Source organism: Canis lupus, chromosome 19 (genome assembly GCF_011100685.1).
Source record: "Canis lupus familiaris isolate Mischka breed German Shepherd chromosome 19, alternate assembly UU_Cfam_GSD_1.0, whole genome shotgun sequence".
NCBI lineage: Eukaryota > Metazoa > Chordata > Mammalia > Carnivora > Canidae > Canis > Canis lupus.
The window spans coordinates 13,308,160-13,329,014 of record NC_049240.1 but is presented as its reverse complement, the minus strand read 5'-3'; the positions used below and the strand labels follow the sequence as shown (position 1 = coordinate 13,329,014).

At 36.7% G+C, this 20,855-nt stretch overlaps 1 protein-coding gene across 5 annotated transcripts in view; it reads left to right on the top strand.

Annotated features, from left to right (window-relative positions):
* LOC102151797 (importin subunit alpha-8-like) overlaps positions 1–20,855 on the top strand; it is a 256,796-nt gene that overhangs the window by 196,659 nt on the left and 39,282 nt on the right. Inside the window, exon 1 of one of the 5 annotated variants that reach the window (XR_005373931.1) lies at positions 16,520–16,700. The exons of 3 other annotated variants lie outside the window; for them this stretch is intronic. The gene's annotated coding sequence lies outside the window, so the exon portion shown is untranslated. Of the gene's footprint in view, positions 1–16,519; positions 16,701–17,401; positions 17,566–20,855 lie in introns of those variants that run through there. One more of the 5 variants, XR_005373929.1, reaches the window with a different exon arrangement.

Here is a 20,855-nt window from a genome sequence, read left to right as displayed (position 1 = left end):
CATGCAGGGAGCCCTACATGGGACTCAATCCCGGGTCTCCGGGATCAGACCCTGGGCTGAAGGCGGCGCTAAACCACTGAGCCACCTGGGCTGCCCACCATATGGTATTATTATGAGGACTTAATAAATTAATGTATATAAAGTGCCTAAAACAGTGCCTGAGACATTGTATACACTATATAAGCATATACTATTTTTGGTATTCAACTTTGTATTCCCACACCTAGCACAGTACCTACCACTTCGCATACCAGCTTGATACCTACCACATGCTTTAACTATGAAATGAATACTGATACCTAGTTACTCAGTCCTAATCCTCACCCAAAATTTGTAACACCTCACCAGCCCCAGCCCTTAAGCCATCACCATTCTTATTTAATATCTACTGTGTATTAGGTATTGGTGCCTTAGGGATACCATCATGACCAGACATGATGTTTACTACCAAGAGAATTATATAGCAATAGGAAAATAAGATACAGTGAAAAATTACTGTGATTCTAAACAAAAAGTGGTAAAACTTACAATGAATTTTAGGATGTCACGGATAGTGAAGAACAAAGGTGTGGTGCTCTTATTTTTGTTTGCAGGGTACTAAAGAACAGTAGGAATGGTCTTATGTTCATCATATTGACAAATGTTATAAAAAACCAAGGTAAATGGGTATATTTTTAGAAACATGAAAAATAATTATAGCAATATATTTGACATTTAAAAAATATTGCTAGGCTAATGGAAGTGAGAGAGTGACTTAAGCTACTGCTTCTGACCAAAAATGCCATGTAATTACTCATAATAAAGCCACTGGCTAAATTTTTTGAATGGCTTCCTTGAGTCTCTAGTTTTCACTTCCACCACTATATTTATTTATTTCTAATACCATAATCCATGTTGATTTTTGACTCTTGGACCTGATAGCACTTGCACCTTAAATTAGGACCATAAAAACATATTAATATTAAAATAATCATTTTAATATTAAATAGGAGAAAAATTGCAAATATTAAACCAGTATCTTTTACTTTTCCCTATACAGATCATGTTTCCATACAATTGTCCATTTCCTAGTCTGTGCCATGAGAATTCATGTGGTGGGAAGAAGAAAATGGGAATTACCTGGAACAGAGAAAATGGATTGAGTCAAATCAGAGTGGACTTTCTTGACCTCTTTAGGCAGGTAGTTACCTTGAAAGGCAGGCTTTGTGCAGAGAGAAATTTCATTGCTTTCCTTTTTTTTTCCCTCCAGATCTATTTTTTTTAAAAACTTTTATTTAGAAATAACTTCAAACTTACATAAAAGTTGCAAAAATAGGACAGAGTTCTTAAATACCCTTTACTCAGTTTCCCCTAATGTTAACATCTTTCATAACCATAGTAAAGGTATGGAAGCCAGGAAATTAACATTGATCTAATACCTACAGATCTTTTCCAAGCTTTACCAGATTTCTTACTAATTTCTTTTTTTCTGGTCCAGGATCCAATCCAGAATCCTACATTACATTTAGTTGTCATTACTCGTTAGTCTTCTGATCTGTGACATATTTTCAATCCTTTTGTGTTTGTGTGTATCTTTTGAAGGGAACTGACTAGTTATTTATAGGATGTAATTTGGTATGGTCTTTTGTTTTTTAATTTTTACATTGAGATAATGGTCTTTGGACCATGATTTGGAATGGTTTTTTGTTTTTTATTATTACATTGAGGTTGTGCCTTTTTGGCAAGGATACCACTGAAGTTATGTTGTGCTCATCTTAGCACATCATATCAGGGGACACATGATGTCAGTATGCCTTATTACCATTGATGTTAGCCTTTATCTCTTGGTTAAGGTGATATCTGCCAGGTTTTTCAAATATAAAGCCACTATTTTCCCCTTAGCTGTCAATAAATATCTTCTGGGAGATACTTGAAAACTTTGCAAACATCCTTGTCATATTTTTGCCCACTCACTTTAGCATTCATTTAGTATTCATTTGCCTGCAACATTTACTATTGTGGTGTTTGTCTAATGGAATTTTTCTATTTCCCATAATTTCCTCTAAATTTATTAATTGAAATCCATTGTAAAAAAGAGGAGCTATCCCTTTCTTTCTCTCTCCTTTATTCAATTTTTTATTTATATTAGTATAGACTCATGGGTCATAATTCAATATCATCATTATTTTTTTGCTCAAATGGAACAACCTTTGGTCATTGGGAACTCCTTCAGGTTGTTTCTCTGCCCTTTCAACATGCCCAAATTATTATTATTATTATTATTATTATTATTATTATTATTATTATTTTAAAGATTTGTATATTTATTGGAGAGAGAGAGAGAGAGAATGCATGCGTGAGTGGGGGGAGGGACAAAGGGACACTGTATCTGTCTCAAGCAGATTCCATGCTGGGTGCATAGCCCAACATGGTGCTCAATTTCATAACCCATGAGATGATGACCTGAGGAGAAAGGAAGAATCTGAGGCTTAACCAATGAGCCACCCAGGTGCCCTATCCTGTCCAGATTATTTTTGAGCAATTCTTACTTGGCAGTGTAGATTGTTTAAGACCATCTTCTATTTTCCTTACCCTACCTCTAAAATAAACTATTTCTCTAGGGTTGATTCTGGCCCTGATTCCTTTTATTGAAGAATGGTATTTTGAATGAAGATCTGGGCACCAAGTATGGTCATTGCTACAAGATGTCATTGTTTCTAGTCCAATCAGCAGAACTAAGAAATATATACATTCATATTTATTTCTGCATATATCCATATGTATACATATTAAAAACAATGCGTTCTTACCTTGCTTAACATCATAAGTTTCATTCTAGCCTTTCTCCTCTCCTTTGTAGCTTTTTTTTGTTTTTCATAGTGAGAAACCTAGCTGTTATTATCCACAATACATTTATTTAATTTTTTTATCCTAGTATACACATAGTTTCAGAATTACCAATGCATACTAACCTGGAGTATAGAATTCGTGTAGTTTTCTTTTATTTTTGGTCTTTAGGCTTACAGTATCTAGTCAAAGTACTATTTTCCAAAGATACTGAAATAATTTCTTTCCTTTACCACCCCTTTTCCATTTAATTATGTTAGTCGTTTATAACACAGGTTCATTTGTTACTATTGTATCCCACTCAAGTTTCCCATCACAGTCTGGTTGATTTTTAATTATTAGGGCTTTTTTGGTATGTGAAATAGTAATGTGTGCTAGTCAGGGTTCTCCAGAGAAAGAGAACCCTGGAGATGTGTGTGTGTGTACGTTTGTGTGTGTGTATATTTATTATATATATGTGTGTATATATACATATATATAATGTATGTATGTACATTATATGTATATGTATATATATATACATATATATATTTAGTATTTCACGTAACAAAAAATTAGATATATAATTTAGTTCATGTCTGAAGATCTGAGAACCAGGAACTGTTAGTTTTAATCTCAGTTGGAGGGCTGAGAAGAGATGTCCCAGCTGAGCAGTGAGGTAGGGAGAAGGGAGTAAATTTTTCTTTCCTCTGTCTTTTGTTCTTTTTAGGACCTCAATAGATTGGATGATGCCCACCCACACTGGCGAGGGCAATCTACTTTACTAAGTCCACCAGTTCAAATGTTAATGTCCTCTAGAAACATCCTCACCCAGAAATAATGTTTAATCTAGGATCCCTTGGCCAGTCAAGTTGATATATAAAATTGATGATCTTACCATGATTTTAAGAATCAGAATTATGTAAAAAGGTATCCTCAGAGAAGTAGGACTTCCTCACTCATCCCTGTTCTTATTCCCCCCATTCTTTCCACTCTGTTCCCACCTGCCCCTGCTAGGTAACCAGTTGTATTAGCTTCTGGTTTATTCTTCCTAAATTCCTTTTATATTTGTACAAATGAGCAGATACATGTATTTTCTTACATATTTTTTATATAGATAGTAGCATTATAGATTTTTTTTGTACTTTGCTTTAAAAAAAGTCGTATAGCTCTTCCATATTCTTTTTTCACTGTTGCATAGTGTTCCATTGTATGAATGTAACATTAGTTTATTCAACCATTTTCCTATATATGAGAATTTTGGTTGTTTACAACTTTTTGCAATTACAAACAATGCCACAATGACAAACCTTGGGCCTACCTTTTTTCCTATATGTTTTCAGAGGTGTATCCAGAGTAGATTCATAGAAATGAGATTACTGGGTCAAAAAATAAGTGCATATGTGGTTTTATTAGTTACTGCCAGAGTTTCCTCCAGAAGGCTGTACTAGTTTGCATTATCACTAGCATTGTATCAATGTGCCTTTTCCCCATAGGCTAACAGATTGCATTCATGCTTTTTATCTTTTTCTAGTCTAAGAGGTACAGTATATCACAGTATTATTATATTATTTCTCTAATTATAAATGAGTCTGAAGATTTTTATACCTATTTTTTTATGAATTGTATTCATGTCTTTTGTCCCTCAGTTTTTTTTTTAAGATTTTATTTATTTATTCATGAGAGACACAGAGAGAGAGAGCCAGAGACAGGCAGAGGGAGAAGCTGGCTCCATGCAGGGCGCCTGACATGGAATTGGATACCACGTCTCTAGGATTACACCCTGGGCTGAAGGCAGAGCTAAACCGCTGAGCCACCCAGGCTGCCTTGTCCCTCAGTTTTTAAGAATTCGTCATGTGTAGGGCTCTTAGCATCTTGTGGCATTTGTTCCAAATATTTCCTCCCAGTTTATCAGATGCCTTTGCCTTTATTTTTTTATCATGCAACTTAAAATTTTTTTATATAGTTAGATTTGTCAATTTTTTCATTGTTTCTGGATTTTGGGTCATAGTTTGAAAGCCTTGCCCATACCAAGGCTGAAAAGGAATTCCCCCATGTTTTCTTCCAGTACTGAAATGGTTTCTTTTTTTTTTCCCATTTATATTTCTAATACATTTTGAGTTTTTGTGTGTATGGTGTGAGTTATAGATCTAACTGATCTTTTTCCCAAAGAGTGCCCAATTGTGTAAGCACCATTTATTATAAAGTCCATTTTTGTACCAGTGATTTGAGATGCCATCCTTTTAACATATTAAAATTCCATATGAACTTGTGCCTACTTCTGAGCCTTCTCTTTTAGCCCACTAGTCTATTTGTCTGTTCTTACACTAACGTCACACTGCTTTAATTATAGAGGCTTTATAGTAGGTTTAATGTGATAGAATTACTCCCTTCTCTCCTCCATTGGTTTCCTTTTTTGGTGTTTTCCTGACTACTGCTTCATGTTAATTTTTTTCATATAAACTTTAATATCAATTTGTCTAATTTAATGAAGATTTTTTTTGGTATTTTCATTGAGATTGCTTTAAATATATGAATTAATTTAGGGAGAACCAACATGTTCACTACACTGAGTTGTATGAACAAACATATTTTTCCATTTATGGAAATCTACTCTTGAAATGTTTCTTGTTTATTCTCTATTCTTTCATATGCATCAGAATTAACTTATCAAGTTATATTAAAAACCCAGTTGATTGAAATTGCATTAAATTTATAGATTAATTTGAGGGTAACTGAGATGTTTATTTTTTTAATGTTCCAGTTCATGAATAAATATATATTTCCATTTATTTAGCTTTTCTTTTATACTGTCACTAATTTTTTTATAATTTCTTTCCATAGTCTTGTACATCAACTGTTTAATTTCTCAGTGCCTATTTGTTTTTCTTTCTGTTGCTGCTGTTGTAAATGGAATCTATTTTTAAAATTATATTTTCTAGTTGTTTGTGGCTGATGTATAAGAATTCTATTTATATATACATGTTGATATTTAAATCCATCAGCCTTGATGAACTCCCTTACTTCATCTACAAATAATTATAGTTGTTTCTTCCTCCCTAATCCTTTACTTATTTTATTTCTTGTCTTATTGTACTGTTTATATCCTCCAGAACAAAATTAACTCAAAGTGATGATAATGGGCATTCTTATTTTATTTGGAATTTAAATAGAAGTATTTCTGAATCATATCATTAAGTATAATATTTGCTTTGAGAAATTTTGCTGTATACTTACAAAATTTTTTGAGTATAGTTGACACATTGTTACATTAGTTTCAAGTGTACAACATAGTGATTCACTCTCTCTGTATGTTATGCTATGCTCACCACAAGTGTAGCTACTGTCTGTCACTATACAATGCTAATACAATATCATAGACTGTATTCTCTGTGCTGTGTTTTTTTTAAATCTCTGTGACTTATTTATTCCATAACTGGAATCCTGTGTATCCTACTCCTCTTCACCGATTTTGTCCATTCCCCCATCATTCTTCCCTCTGACAACCATCATTTTGCTTTCTTAATTGTAAGTTTGACTCTGCTCTTTTTTTTTGTTTGTTCATTCATTTGTTTCACTTGTAGATTCCATACTTAAGTGAAATCATATGGTATTTGTCTTTCTCAGTCTGACTTATTTCACTTAGCAGAATACCCTCCAGGTCCATCCATGTTGTCACAAATGGCAATATCTCATTCTTTTTTATGGTTACATAACATTTATAATTGTATAGATACACCACCTCTTCCTTATTCATTCATCTATCAAAAGATACATAGGTTGTTACCATATCTTGGCTATTGTAAATTATGCTGCAATAAACATAGGGATCTATATATCTTTCTGAGTTAGTATTTTCATTTTCTTTGGGAAAATACCCAGCAGTAGACTTACTGGATCTTATGGTATTTCTATTTTTATTTTATTATTATTTTTTAAAGATTATTTATTTATTTATTTATTCATGAGAGACACACACAGAGAGAGAGAGAGAGAGAGAGAGAGGCAGAGACACAGGCAGAGGGAGAAGCAGGCTCCATGCAGGGAGCCCGATGTGGGACTCAATTCTGGGACTCCAGGATTACACCCTGGGCCGAAGGCAGGTGCTAAACCACTGAGCAATCCAGGGATCCCCGGTATTTCTATTTTAATTTTTGAAGAACATCCGTACTGTTTTCCACAGTGGCTATACCAATTTACATTCCCACCAACAGCACATAAGGGTTCTTTTTCCTCCACATCCAGGCCAACACTTGTTATTTCTTATACTTTCTATTTTAGCTATTCTGACGGGTGTAAGGTGATATCTCATAGTTAGTTTTGATTTGCATTTCCCTGATGATTAGTGATGTTGAGCATCTTTTCATGTGTCCATTGGCCATCTGAATGTCTTCTTTGGAAAACTGTCTATTCAGGTTCTCTGACTATTTTTTAATCAGATTTTTTTTTTTGGTGTTGAGTTGTATATGTTCTTTATATATTTTGGATATTAACCCCTTATCAGATATATTATTTGCAAATATTTTCTCCCATTCAGTAGGTTGCCTTTTTATTTTGTTGATGGTTTCCTTCTCTGAGCAGGAGCTTTTTATCTTGATGTCCAGTGGTTTATTTTTGCTTTTGTTTCCTTTGCTTTAGAAGACATACCCAGAAAAATGTTGCACAGCTGATGTCAGAGAAATTACTGCTTCTGTTGTTTTCTAGGCTTCTTTTTTATTATTTCAGTCTCACATTTAGGTTTTTAATCCATTTTGAGTTTATTTTTGTGTGGTGTTAAAAGTGGTCCAGCTTCAATCTTTTGCATGTAGCTGTCTAGTTTTCCCAACACCATTTATTGAAAAGACTCTTTTCCATTGTATATTCTTGCTTCCTTTGACATAGATTAATTTGCCATATAAGAGTAGGTTTATTTCTGGGCTGTCTATTCTACTCCATTTATCTATATATATCTATTTTTGTGCTCCTGCCATACTCCTTTGATTACTACAGCTTTGTACTATATCTTGACATCTGGAATTATGTTACCTCCAGCTTTGTTCTTCTTTCTTAAGATTACTTTGGCTATTCAGAGTCTTTTGTATAATTTAATATAAAATTTAGTATTATTTGTTTTAGTTCTATGAAATGCGCTGTTGGTATTTTGATAGGGATGGCACTGAATATGTAGGTTGCTTTGTAGAAAGTACTTTCTATCGGCTTAAGGAAGTTCACTTTGGTTTTTGTTAGCTATCAGTTTAATCATGAAAAAATGATTGAATTCTATAAAATACTTTTTCTGCATGTACTGAAATGTATGTATATTTTTCTCTTTTAACATAGAATTTTAAGTAGTTTAAAATATTTTAATATGTATTTAAATATAAATGCTGGGATATAATGTATTAAATGCATATGTATTAAATACATAAATACATGTTGGAATATATTGGTTATATTTTATTTAGAATTTTTGGATCTCTGCTTAGGAGTGTGATTGACTTTTTAGTTTATTTTTTCTTAAAGATTTTATTTATTTGTTCATGAGAGGCACAGAGAGAAAGGCAGAGGGAAAGGAAATGCCAGCTTCCCCTGGGGAGTCTGATGTGGGACTTGATCCTTGGGACCCCAGGATCACGCCCTGAGCCAAAGGCATACGCTCAACCGCTGAGCCACCCAGGCATCCCAGCTTTTCAGTTTTGTATCTGTTTTGGGGAATCAAAGTATATTTACCTCATGAAATAAATACATTTGTATGTAGATTCCTTTCCTTTTTTTCTATTCTGTGAATGGTTTTGGAATTGTCTATTCCTTGAAGGTATAGTAGAAACTTCCTACAAAACTATTTGGGTCCTAGTGTTTTTTAATGGGTATATTTTAATCTCTGATTCATTTTCTCTAGTTGTTTAAAGCTTTATTCAGATTTTCTATATTTTTTGAGTCAGTTTTGTTTCTGTATTTGTTTCAAGAAAATAGTCCATTTTACTTATTTTCTAATTAATATACTCAAGGCATTCTTTTATGATTATTAACTATCAACCATATTTATTTACTTTTAATATTTTATTTATTTATTTGAGAGAGAGGGAGAGAGGGAGAGAGACAGCATGAGCAGGAGGAGGGGCAGAGGGAGAAGCGTACTCCCCACTCAACAGGGAACCTGACATGGGGCTCCATCGTGGGATTCCGGGATCATGACCTGAGCTGAAGGCAGATGAGGCTCAACGACTGAGCCACCCAGGCACCCTAAGTATCAACCATATTTATAACTAGGTTGCTTTTTACTCATAATATCTTTTATTCTTACCTTCTCTTTTGTTGAAAATCTTATAAGAAGTTTGTTTTCAAAACAGTTTTGGGTTTTATGATGCCATTATTTCATTGCTTTAGGTTCATTAATTTTCAGTCTTTATTATTTTTTTTCCTCTATTCACTGGCTTTGCTAGAATTTTTTAAATTTTTTGAGTTGCTTATTTAGCTCATTAATTTTCAATATTTGGTGTCAAACATACGTACTTAAGGCAGTAAATTTCCCTCTAAGTGAAGCTTTTGCTGAGCCTCTCATATTTTTTTTAAATATTTTGTTTATTTATTTGACAGAAAGAGAGCACAAGCAGGGGGAGTGGCAGGGAGGGAGAGGGAGAAGCAGGCTCTCCAAGGAGCGGGAAGCCCCATGTGGGACTTAATTCTAGGACCAACTGAGCCACCCAGGCACCTCATGACCTTTGAATATTTTTTATAAATAGAGTTTTAATTTTAACTTAGTATTTTCTAATTCCCATTATTGCTGATTTATTTTTTTTTCTTTTTTTTTTTGCTGATTTATTTTTTGATCCATCATTTACTTAAAGGCATTTTCAAAAGCTTTCTTTCATAAATGTATTCAGATCTTGCCTAGATTTGAAAAAACATGTTTAAAATCCCCGAATAAAAAAGTAAAATAAAATAAAATAAAATCCCCAAATATACGAAGTGTTTTCCTTTTTTTTATTTATATAATTGATTTATAAATCAATTGCGTTGTAGTAAAGAATTTGGTATATATGATATCAGTTCTTTGCTGTATGTTGTGATGTGCTTTGTGCCCTAGAATATAATATGGTCAGTCTCTGCAAATATACAGGGCACACTTGAACAGCTTGTGAATTTTTTTTTTTGTTGTTGCTAGGTACAGAAATTTATATGTGTGAATTTATATCAGCAATTCCTATGTTTTTCATGTCATGGCACATATAGAAAATTGTAATATTTGTACACAGCACAGTAGCATAAGCTGGAGTTGATTTAAAAATGTTTTATAAGGTTGACCAAAACATTTATGACACATTCTTTATTTTATATAATTATAAGGAAAATATAAAACATTAGATAAGATATTAACTATTAAATTTCTATAAATCTAAGGGCACCTGGCTGGCTCAGTGGGAGGCACTATGACTCTTGATCTTGAGATCATGAGTTCCAGCCCCACATTGAGTGTAGAAATTACTTAAATAAATAAACTTAAAAAAAATTCTAGGGCACCTGGGTAGCTCAGGGGTTCAGCATCTGTGTTTGGCTCAGGCTGTGATCCAAGGATCCTTGCATGGGGTCCCACATCAGGCTCCCCGTGGGGAGCCTGCTTCTCTCTCTGCCTATGTCTCTGCCTCTCTAGAACTCTATGTCTCTCATGAATAAATAAATAAAATATTTCTAAAATATCTATAAATCTAGAAAAAACACTTTCAGGATTTTATATGAGAAACTTGAGTTTGTTTCTGTAAATATAACCTTTTTATATCAGGTTTTATATTAAAAGTGACTATATATATTGTAGCACCTGGCTGGCTCGGTTGATAGAGCATGCAATTCTTTATCTCAGGGTTGTAAGTTCAAGCCACACTTTGGATGTAGAGATTATTTTTTTAAAAATCTTGGAATAAAAGAAGTAATTATGTATCATTCCTGGTCAAGACTTTTCAGTAATGATCTAATCTCTTTAAGTTCTTGGTATTTAAAAAATTTTTTAAAAATGAAAAACTTTGTCCAAAGCAATGACAAAAAATATTTAAAATATTTTAAAAAACAATATTATTGAAATTATTTTGAAAGCATTTAAAGCTCTTTTTTATTTCACTGACAAATGTTATGTTTGAAATTTCTTGTGATATGGCATGAAGTCTCCGTAATGTGTTGAGTTGGCTAAGTGGACTTCTTTTCCCAGAAGCCCCCTCTTTGTGGGTTTACCATTAGGATGGCCTGTAAGAGACATTTTTACATGGGATTTGAGGATAAAATGAAGCAGAAGCAATTTTGCTTTGTATGCTTGGGAAGGTTGGGGCAGGTGGTTGTTTATTTAGCTCACACATGTTGCTTTATCTGTTGGCTTATCTCCTTTGCTTAGGGTCACATCCCAGCCTGAAACTGCTACATCTTACCCTGGGTCTTTCCTCAGCTTCTCCTGAGCCAGGTGTGTGCTTAGCTTTGTGACAAAAGGCATAAGCATGTACTGCAGACACTTCATCAAGGTTGGAGATGACAAGAACTGACATTGGTTCCAGGCCATCCTTGTGGGTTCCAGCTCATGCTGGTGGGTTCCCACTTGACTTGGCTCTCCCTCATTTATATGCATCTTGCCTATTTTGTGGGCTTCAAATATAGCATTAGACAGAAATATAACAGCTTTAAAGAGGCTGCTTAATTAGCTCCCCCAACTGCCTAAGTCAAATCCCTGTAAAAAAAAAAATCTATCTATCTATCTATCTATCTATCTATCTATCTATCTACCTAGCCAGCCAGCTAGCAGCTAGCTACCTGATTTATTGTTTGCTTCTGGGATTGAAACCTTACTTATACATGGCAAATAGATTTCAAATCCAAACAAAGTTTCACATAGAAAGTGATTAAAATTCTAGTGGGGGGGATCCCTGGGTGGCACAGCGGTTTGGCGCCTGCCTTTGGCCCAGGGCGTGATCCCGGAGACCCGGGATCGAATCCCACATCGGGCTCCCGGTGCATGGAGCCTGCTTCTCCCTCTGCCTGTGTCTCTGCCTCCCTCTCTCTCTCTCTCTCTGTAACTATCATAAATAAATTTTAAAAAAAAATTAAAAAAAATAAAATAAATTAAAAAAATAAATAAATAAAATAAAATTCTAGTGGAAGTGTTACTATGCAAATGTACTGGTAGAACAGTTACTTGCCTCTAGCTTGAAGATCATTCAAGTGCTCTTTAGTCACAAACAGTGAAAGCCTTGCTGCTGTATTAAACATGGCTGAGAATTCTTTGACACTCCTCCCAATGAGAGGTGGGGTCTATTTCCCCTTCCTTGAATCTGGACTGGATTGTGACTTCTTTAACCAAATGAAGAGGGAAGAGTGATGTTATACCACTTCTAGGCCTGTTCTTTAAAAGACTTGGCAGCTTCTGTCTTGGCCTTATGATATCTGAGCTGCCATATAAGAAATCTGATAACCTTGCTGGAGAGACCACACAGAAAATACCTGACACTATGTGGAGAGGTGAGGGCTCCTGCTTAGTTCAGCCATCCAGCCATCTTGTCAAGATAACTGATGTGATTAAAGGTCTCCTGGGCCCTCTAGCCCAGCCCAGCCACCAGCTGAATACCACCAAGTGACCCCAGTTTACCTCATGTGGCATGAAAGAACTGTCTAGCCAACCCCTGCAATATCCTGACTCAGAAGATAATGCGATATAAGGAAATGTTGTTTTAAGCCATAATGATTTCTTTTAAAGATTTTATTTTATTTTTAATATTTTATTTATTCATGAAAGACACAGAGGAGAGAGAGAGGCAGAGACATAGGCAGAGGAAGAAGCAGACTCCATGCAGGGAGCCCGATGTAGGACTCCATCCCGGGTCTCCAGGATCATGCCCTGGGCCGAAGGCAGGCACTAAACCGCTGAGCCACCCAGGGATCCCCTAAAGATTTTATTTTTAAGCAATCTCTACACCCAAAATAGTGCTCAAACTACAACCCTGAGCTCAAGAGTTGCATGCTCCACCAATTGAACCAACCAGGCACCCTGTAAGCCATAATGTTTTGAGGTTGCTTGTCCAGCAACAAATTCAATATTTATGACGACAAGTATTTGGATCCATTGCCTGAAAAAGCAACTACCAGGAATCCCATATCTCCCATTCCCCCACTTCATGGCTGCAGTTTAGGCTACATTCCTTGCTCCTTGGGCAAACAGAAGCTGTTAGCACTTGGCCTGGCTGACTTGAAGTTTCCATCAAGGGATGAATGGATAAGGAATATGTGGTATATATGTTACTGAATGATCTTTCATTAGCCATTAATCCAGGAAACAAATGGGTAAGCCCTGGCAGGCCGCCACAGCCAATTGCTTGGTTCCAGGTAATCCTGAGGGGGTTAGACAAATTGAAAGCATAGCTCCTGGCTTGGTTTGCCAGCAATTTTGCCGAATAAACTCGGATAAACTCATTGCAAGAGAAGCCAATAACTGGAGATGAAGATTTGGAAAAGAGAAAGGGAGAAATTTATTTTGGATGCTGGCAGCCAGGGGGAGGTGACAAGCTCAAGCCACAACAACTGACCTCTCCACTGGCAAGATGAACACCTGGAGTTTTATAAAACAGGAGAAGTTCAGGGGTGTACATACAAGGGAGCAGGCAGGGAACTCATGATCATGGGTGGGGGTCAGTGTGTGTTCAGCCCATGATCATGGGCAGGGAAGGGGGACATGTGGGATGTGGTCTTCTAGGCATTCCATTGCTATCAGGGCTTTCCTGGACTCGTGGTTGGGATGTTCTGGGTCATTGCAAAACACCTTCATCAATGCCTCAAGCAAGTGTAATAAGAAATAAGCACAATAGGTTTCAGTTAGAGCATGAGTTAAGCAATCTTGTCTATTTCTGGTTTTAACTGTTGGGGTCTATAGTTGAGCAAGATGGTTCACTGACATATATATATATAATGAGATATTGTTCAGCCATGAGACAAAAGGAAATCCTGCCAAAATGAATAAACCTAGAGGACATTATGCTAAGGGAAAACAAATCAGACAGAGAAAGAAAAATACTGTATGATCTTATTTATGTGTGAAATATTTAAAACAAGTCAAACTCAGAAACAGGGCACCTGGATGGCTCAGTGGTTGAGCATCTGCCTTTGGCTCAGATTGTGACCCCAGAGTCCTGGGATTGAGTCCCACATCAGGCTCCTCACAGGAAACCTGCTTCTCCCTCTACCTATGTCTCTGCCTCTCTCTGTGTGTCTGTCACGAATAAGCAAATAAAATCTTAAAAAAAAAAAAAAAACTCAAAGAAACAATAGAGAATGATGGTTGCCAGTTACCAGGGACTGGGGCAGGGGAGGGGGAAATAGGGAGATGCTGGTCAAAGGGTATAAACCTTCAGTTATAAGATGAATGCCAAGGGGATCCCTGGGGGGCTCAGTGCTTTAGCGCCTGCCTTTGGCCCAGGGCGTGATCCTGGAGTCCCAGGATTGAGTCCCACATCAGGTTCCCTGTGTGGAGCCTGCTTCTGTCTCTGCCACCCCCTCTGTCCCTCATGAATGAATAAATAAATAAAATCTTTTTAAAAAAAGATGAGGGCAGCCCCGGTGGCGCAGCGGTTTAGCGCCGCCTGCAGCCCAGGGTGTGATCCTGGAGACCCGGGATGGAGTCCCACATCAGGCTTCCTGTGGGGAACCTGCTTCTCCCTCTGCCTATGTCTCTGCCTCTCTCTGTGTGTGTGTCTCTCATGAATAAATAAATAAAATCTTTAAAAAAAACATTAAAAAAATAAAAAATCTTTAAAAAATTTTTTTAAAAGATGAATGCCAAAAATAAATAAATAAATAAATAAATAAATAAATAAATAAATATTTTTTTAAAAATTAAAAATAAGATGAATGCCTCTGGGAATCTAATGTACAGCATAGTGACTATAGTTAATAATACTGATTATAATAATACTTGATATAATAATACTTGAAAGTTGTTGTGAGAGTAGATCTCAAGCATTCTCACCAAATATACACACACAAAAATAATTGTGTAAGGTGCCAGATAATGTTAATTGACCAGACTGCAGTGATCATTTCACAAAGTATATGTATATCAAATAATTATGTTGTACACTTTAAATATATGTAATTTTTATTTGTCAATTATATCTCAGTAAAGCCTGAAGAGAAAAGACTTAGAATGGTTCCTATTCCATGGCTGGGTGCTTACTTATTGTTACCTTTATAACTATTATTATTTACTTTTATTATTATTATTTAATACTTTCAGTGCTTGTGATGGTTAATTTTATGTGTCCAACTTAACTGGGCTAAGAGATCCCCAAATAGTTGGTAAAACATTATTTCCAGGCGTGTCTGTGAGGGTATCTCTGGATGACATTAGCATTTGAGTCTATAGACTGAGTAAAGATCCCCCTCACTGATACAAGTGGGTATCATTCAATCTCCTGAGAGCCTGAATGGAACAAAAAGGTGGACAGGGGGCAAATTCTTTCTCTGTGTACTAAGACATCCGTCCTCTTCTGTCCTAAGGCATCAGCGCTCCTGGTTCTCGGGCCATGGGACTAACTGGGACCTACACTATCAGTCACCTGCTCTCAGGCCTTTGAACTTGGACAGAATTACACCTAGTTACATTAGCTTTCCTGGTTCTCCAGCTTGCAGATAGTGGACTATGGGACTTCCATTATAAATTTCCTCTTCTCTCTCTCTCTCTATGTGTGTGTGTGTGTGTGTGTGTGTGTGTGTGTATCTTGTTGGTTCTGTTTCTCTAGATAACTCTGTCTAAACAAAGCTTGTTTAAATTTGCCCACTTGTTTATTAATTATTCTGAGTACTCTTGCTCTTTGCATTCCATTTCTTTACGTTTTGTTATAGTTTTCTTCTTTGTGAGCATATCCTTAATATTTCTTTCCATTGAGGGTCCATGCTTTGGAAAAGTTATAGATTTATAATTTTAAAATATGCCCTTTTTGTCATTTATTAAAGATCTAAGATTTATTTAAGATAATTTAGACCATTATCTTTTCAAAGATTGTCTATGTGCCATTTTTTTCTATTTTTTAGAATTAAATATATGTTGGACCTCCTTATTCTACCTTCTATATCCCTTAATCTCTCATATTTTCCAGATCTTTATATCTTTGTGCCTTCTGGAAAATTTCCTCAACTCTGTTTTCCAGCTTATAAATTTTCTTGCTATATCTAATTGCTATTTAAGTCACCTATTTAAAATTTTTAATTTTCTTGATATTAACCTATACTAATGGCTGGATTTTTACCTAAGCTACTCTTTCATGTAGGGCACAGGCCTTTAAGGGTTATGGTTTTTATGCAGTGCTTCTAGTTCCAATTCCTTGCTTGCTTGGGCCCAATGCCTACCTTATATCCCCACATGAGCATGAAATTCCAAGTCCTTAGGTGAATAGATCAATAATAAACCCTCTATCACTATAATGCAGCCACATCACGAGCTGACACTTTGAAACTTTGTTCTGTTTTCAATTACCTCTTTGTTTCTGGTGCCTGAGGATTTCTTTCTTTCTTGAGAGCTTGGCTATGAATAGAAAACATTTTAAAATTTATATTTTATCCAGCATTTCTAGGTTTTTATAGTGAGATTTATCTTAGCCTGAATTTACCTAAAACGGAATACCTTAAGTAATACTTTAATAATGAGGAAAAAAAACCCTCATAATTACTTTTAAAAAGAGAAAGACAATCTGTGTTGTTCAGGAACCAAGACAAATTACTCAAACGGCACAAGCAAGAAAGGTTGGCTGTCCTTGTTTTGAGTATGTTGGCCAATGAATGGATCCCAAAGCTATCCTAGATCTACATCTTTGTGACCACATAATCTGCCATCAAAGAGCAAGAGCAATTACATGATGGGTTTCCTGGAAGTCCCTGTGAAGTAGGTTATCATGGTGAGTATCAGAATTTTGAGTTCTAATCATACATGGCTCTACCACTGACTCAAAAGATCAAGGTGGCCACAGCCTAATTAGTTCAGTCAGAAATTTGTAATCTTAACTAATTAATTAGATTTTATTAATACAGCCATACCGTCAAGCACCTATTAAGCCAAATCCTGGAGATACAGAAGAGAGCTAGATAAAAATTGCTCTTCTCAAGGAACTTCTAGTTTAGTAGTAGGATACTAGCTTTGGAATCATCTATCATATCCTAGAAGTTTGGATGGATATTGGTAAGGTACAAAGGACAAAGTGGCCTGTTGAATCTTGATGGAAGTTATAATCAAAAAAGTTCTGAGAGTAAGAAATGAGAGAATTAGAGGCATAAAATCTTGCAATCAGAGATTTGTAGAAGGATATTTAAGGAGTGTGGGGTCCTCAATGCATTTGGTGGAATGGATAGAAATGTATAGAATTTTGTATTCTTTCCCAGGTATCTGGAGGCTTACAGCGATATCTGCAAAATGTTTGAGGTTGCAGAGGAGCAGCCCTACAGGGCCCAGGGGGTCTTGCCCTTCTCTAACCATTCAATAAATAGCACTCAGTGGAGATTCTGGCTGAGGATACTTGTTTTCAAAACAACAGTCCTGAGCCAACCTACTTAAGTAGTTCCATATGTTTCTATGGAGAGTTTATGGATTGTGGCCTTCAGAATTCTTTTGTTTATCACTGGGAATCCAACTCCTGAAAGCTGCTAACTAACCATGAGGTTTGCTGGTTATACAAGCTGTTGGACCTCTTAAGGACTTTGACATAAAGACTACTTTCTGTGGAATAAGAATTAGTGGTTTAAAAAGAGTGCACTTAACAGTATCATGTAAGTATCCGTTTCTGTATGCCATTACTGGCTGGCCTTTTTTTTTAAACTTGTCTGTGCTGCCTTGTACGTGCATTTAAACAAGGCCCTTGAAGGGAAATCTGAGCAGAGCCTTCAAAAACTTATAATCAGAGGGGTCTTTAAAAAAATGAATGACTATCTTCAGTAGACCTAAAACCAGCACAAAAGGTGGGGTTCTTCCCTACCTGGAGCCCAAGGCATAGCGCCTCAGGATACTCAAAACCCATCCTTGCCCTGGGCAGCTATTCCTCCTCTCCTTCACTACCTCCATCAATACCCAGCTTGCAGTGATATTCTTCTACCCTTTACCCATCTAATACCAAACACATGGGGAATCTATCCTGTTTCCAGGAAGGAGGTTTCCATGGATTGTCTCAACAGCCTTAATAATAGCTACTATTTATTGAGCACTTCATGCCAAGCACTGCATTCTTTTTATACTTTATCTCCTTTAATCCTCACAATAGCCCAAAGAGGTGGGTGCTGTAATTATTCCTCATTTTACAGATAAGGAAATCAAAGCTCACAGAGTCTGAGGAATTTGCTTACAGTTATTTAATAGCTACATTAGCTTCCTATTTAGAATTCCAGTTCAAGTGGCAGAGATGGGACATGAATTCAAGATTCTTGATTCAAAGCTCTTACCCATTTTGCTATACACCTTCCCACCCTCTCTTAAGAGAATTTTAGCTTGATCTCTAAGTCTCCCTTCCAGTGTAGAAGTACTGTGATTCTTCTCAACTGTCAGTTGTGCTGCTGTCCTTGATATTTTCATATGAACCAAAGCAGGGCAGAGGCTGCTCATCTGCCTCCATGAAACAGTCCACACATCCATGACTCATTATAGAAGCTTCGCCACAGAGTGAATAGACAGTGGCTGGCACTGAGGGTAGCACCTTAAAAAGGCAGATCTTAGGGGCACCTGGGTGGCTCAGTGGTTGAGTGTCTGCCTTTGGCTCAGGTCGTGATCCCAGGGTCCTGGGATTGAGTCCCATATCAGGCTCCCTAGAGGGAGCCTGCTTCTCCCTCTACCTATGTCTCTGCCTCTCTCTATGTGTCTCTCATGAATAAATAAATAAAATCTTAAAAAAAAAAAAAAAAGGCATGGGGGATCCCTGGGTGGCTCAGCAGTTTAGCACCTGCCTTTGGCTCAGGGTGTGATCCTGGAGTCCGGGGATCGAGTCCCACATCCGGCTCCCTGCATGGAGCCTGCTTCTCCCTCTGCCTTTGTCTCTGCCTCTCTCTCTCTCTCATGAATAAATAAATAAATAAAATCTTTAAAAAAAAAAAAAAGAAAAAAAGCAGATCTGAGACTTTGCAACTCTGCTCAGGTATATATTTCTTAAGGCTGACAAGTGAGTCAGCAGAAGTGAACAGACAATACCATGCTTGGTTTTTACATGATGAGTCACCCCTGCAATCTATCCAGCTTTAGGGTAGCCCCCTGAAGTTTTAACAGAATATTAATTGCCCTGTCACTTCCTGTTCCACACAGCTGGGTGGGATTGCTACCAGCCACACTGTTGAGAAGTTACACATTTCAGCCCAGCCCAGAAAGGTTTCCTGTGGTGGGTGAAATGACAACACGCACAAAGGTCAAACTCCAGATGTGGGATCTGACTTTTTCTCCTCTTGGGGAAAACATTGCCTCATTATAATCTCAGAAGATATTCAGTACAGGTTTCAGGCCAAAGTCTACTGAAAGATCTGAGTTCCTCTAACCTGGAGGATGCCAGTCTGTTTCATGTAAATTTATCTAAGACCCAAGACCACCTATTAGATTCCTGAGCTAAGGGCCCAGAGGAAAGAAGAGGGTGTTTAGGCATCTCTGAATGAAAATAGCTAGACCTGGAAATTACTTCTTGCTTCTTGAAGTTGGAAGGCAGTTCAAGAGGAGGAATTGGTTATTTCTGGACTAATACCTTAACTGGATAGAAATGCCAGAAGGTGGTGGGAAGAGTACATTGCAATATGGTGGGGAGTTTAGTTTACCATCTGTTTATTCATTCCACAAAAATACATATCAGGTTTCCAAAATTCATTCATATTATACTGACAGATAAGAAAATGTAACTTCTTAATTTTTCTTTATCAATTAAAATAATGTTACTCCCAAATTTCTACTCCTGGATCCCACGGTAGGAATTAAATTTTAGTCTAATTTGGTAAACTTAATCCATTATAATAATCTAAGTAAATACTGGGCAGACCAGGTGGCTCAGCGGTTTAGCGCAGCCTTCAGCCCAGGGCCTGATCCTAGAGTCCTGGGATCGAATCCCACATCGGGCTCCCTGCATGGAGCCTGCTTCTCCCTCTGCCTGTGTCTCTGCCTCTCTCTCTCTGTGTCTCTCATGAATAAATAAATAAATAAATAAATAAATAAATAAATAAATAAATAAAATCTTTTTAAAAAATCTAAGTAAATACTCATCTTTCAGATTTCTTCTCCCTTCCTCTGCAAGTTGACCTCTGGATATGCAGCTGGCAGTGGATGGAATCTCTGGCTTACAGATTTTGTGGCACTGTCCTCATGATAAGGGGCCTTTTGGATTCTCAGTGGTCACTGTGGCAGAGAGGTTGATGTTGTTTGCTCCTGGACTGGAAGCCACTGAAGAATGTGACATTTTTTGATGTGTTGGTATTCATCCTTGGAGCTCCTGGTCATGAAGCCCATGCTTGTGGTGGTGAGAAGGAGGGAACTGGTTTTGTTCTGATCCTGGGCCTCTGCTGCTCCACCAGTACCCTTTGCTGGGGAGTGGGGGGAACAATAGAAAGGAATTAACTTCAAGTGGACAAAATGTGTCAATGAACTTTTGGTACAGTGATGCTATGTAACAAAATACCACTAAGCCCCAGGGGCATACAGCAATACATATTTATTTAGTACAAGGTTTGGCAATATTTTTCTTTAAGGGGAAATACAGTAAATATTTTAGGCTTCTCAGAACATTTAGTCTCTATTATAACTACTCAACTCTGCCCTTGTAGTGCAAAAGCAGCCATAGACAATATATAAAGGAATGAATGTGCCTATGTTCCAATAAAACTCTGCACAAATTTGAATTTCATATAATTTTCATGTTATGAAATGTTATTTCATATGTTTTGAAATGGCTTTTTTATATATTTTTCTACCATGAAATTTAATGGTTTATGATTTTTCCCCCATGGGCTGTACAAAAACATGTGGTAAGCTAGATTTGGCCCATGGGTCAGTGTTGGGTAATCCCTGACTTAGTTTTTGACTCTACCTGAGTTGGGCTTGTTGA